Here is a 1,977-nt window from a genome sequence, read left to right as displayed (position 1 = left end):
ATCTAGATTATATGTATTCATAATACTAGTGAACCATACTTACAATATTTAATCCAAATATTCCATATAAATTTATTTTACTGTGAACTATTTAAATTTGTTCCCTACAATCTTAATCCTCTCATACCAATACAAGATTATAGTCACAATAACGAATTTGTGAATTTTCTAATAATCATATAATATTATTCAAATAATAATAATAAACAATCAATATATGCAAAAATTCATCTTAATTATTTATTTCATAAAACATTGTCCAACACATATGTTTTCAATGGCACAATTCCTAACACTTATCTACTTGGTCAATGTCCTGGATAGGATCACACCAAATTGTATAAGTAGATCATATTGTAGATTAACAAGTCAGTGTAAATCATGTGTACTAACTTAATCTTAGGACTAATTCTTTAGAAATATAACCACAATTATAATCTACTGTGACCAAGTCATTATAACTGTGATTATCCTTATGTTCATGATTAAATAGATGTTTATATTAAAAAAATAATCATGTAAATCAACAAGTGAACAATGTGATTGAAAAGTAAAAATTGATTTTTATTCTTTATTGATAATGAAATAAGGTTACATATAAAATCATTTTTACACATGGCATAAAACCCCAACACTCTGTTCATCAATGTCACATCATTCCGTAAAATTCCTTGTTAGAATTGCTTTAATGTGAGAAATTGTGAGTGTTAGAGAATATATTATATTGTTCAATGGAAATGGTAAAACCAAAATACAACTCTATGCAAAAAATACAATAGACAAGGTAATATTTAAACAAGTGCTACAACTCTATTGCTCAAAATACAAATAAATAGAAAGATTTAGAAGAGGAAGATCACAAACTCAAAACAATAATAATACAAGTAAATAAGAACAACAAGATCAAAAGAATGAGAAGAACACAAACTCTCACACAACAAAGTGTAGAGTAGTGGGGATCACCAACTTGAACAAGGTTCAAGACCTTTGTCCAAAAGCTTATTTCCCCCTATGCTCTAAGCACTAAGGGATCTCTCAAGGAAATAACTCTTTGGAATTATCAAGCCTCTATGGTGTATTTTCCAATCAAGTGATTTATGGATAGAAAAAATGGTGTGTCATACAAGTGAGCATTAGACTCCTATTTATAGAGTTTTGAGACACCCTTTGAATTTCAAATTCCACCAACCCCCATGGCTGTTACCAATGATTAATTGGATGTTTATGGAATAAAAATAAAGATTTGGGAGTTACTTGGCTGTTGGAAACGTTCAAAATTGGATAAATTGAAGTTTTGAAAATGTTGTCAGCCACTCTGGCCGCAGCCTGAAAAACACTGGTCGTGGCCCACGATGTTTTTCTGCCTCTCAGGCCGTGGCCTGAAAAATACTGGCCGCGACCCATGACGTTTTTTTTAGCTACCAATTTTCCAAATTTTCAAAACGTTCCAAATTCATTCCCACTTTATTTTGTAACTTTCATACACATTATGAGAGTTAAAATCACATCTCTAACAGCCATATCTCTTATGGCTTTGAGAAATTCAAATCAAAATGTGTAATATCAAATCTACATATTATTGGATAGTATTTGGGAGTTACAAATTTGTAACTCCAAAATATGTCACATTTGGGCACATACATGTGTCCAATTTTGTGACTCTTAATAATATATTACAAGGTGTGACAAATCACATTATGCCACATTATTTAATCTAACATTATATTATTTAAAATAATATAACATTCCTCCACTTAGATTAAATAATCACTTTTTGTAACACTTATTTAATGAATCAAAACATTATATTAAAATATAATATTCCCCCACTTGATTAAATAATCACTCTGTATAGAAACATTTGCATTGGTGCATAAAGTAAAATGTTTTTCTGTTTACCCAAAAATGGCTTCTTATGACGTGGCAGATATTTCTCACACGTGGTAGAATTGAAATAAGGCGGTGTTGTTCGGTTAT

Source organism: Humulus lupulus, chromosome 5 (assembly GCF_963169125.1).
Source record: "Humulus lupulus chromosome 5, drHumLupu1.1, whole genome shotgun sequence".
In the NCBI taxonomy this organism is placed as follows: domain Eukaryota; kingdom Viridiplantae; phylum Streptophyta; class Magnoliopsida; order Rosales; family Cannabaceae; genus Humulus; species Humulus lupulus.
Note: the sequence above shows the minus strand (reverse complement) of the source record.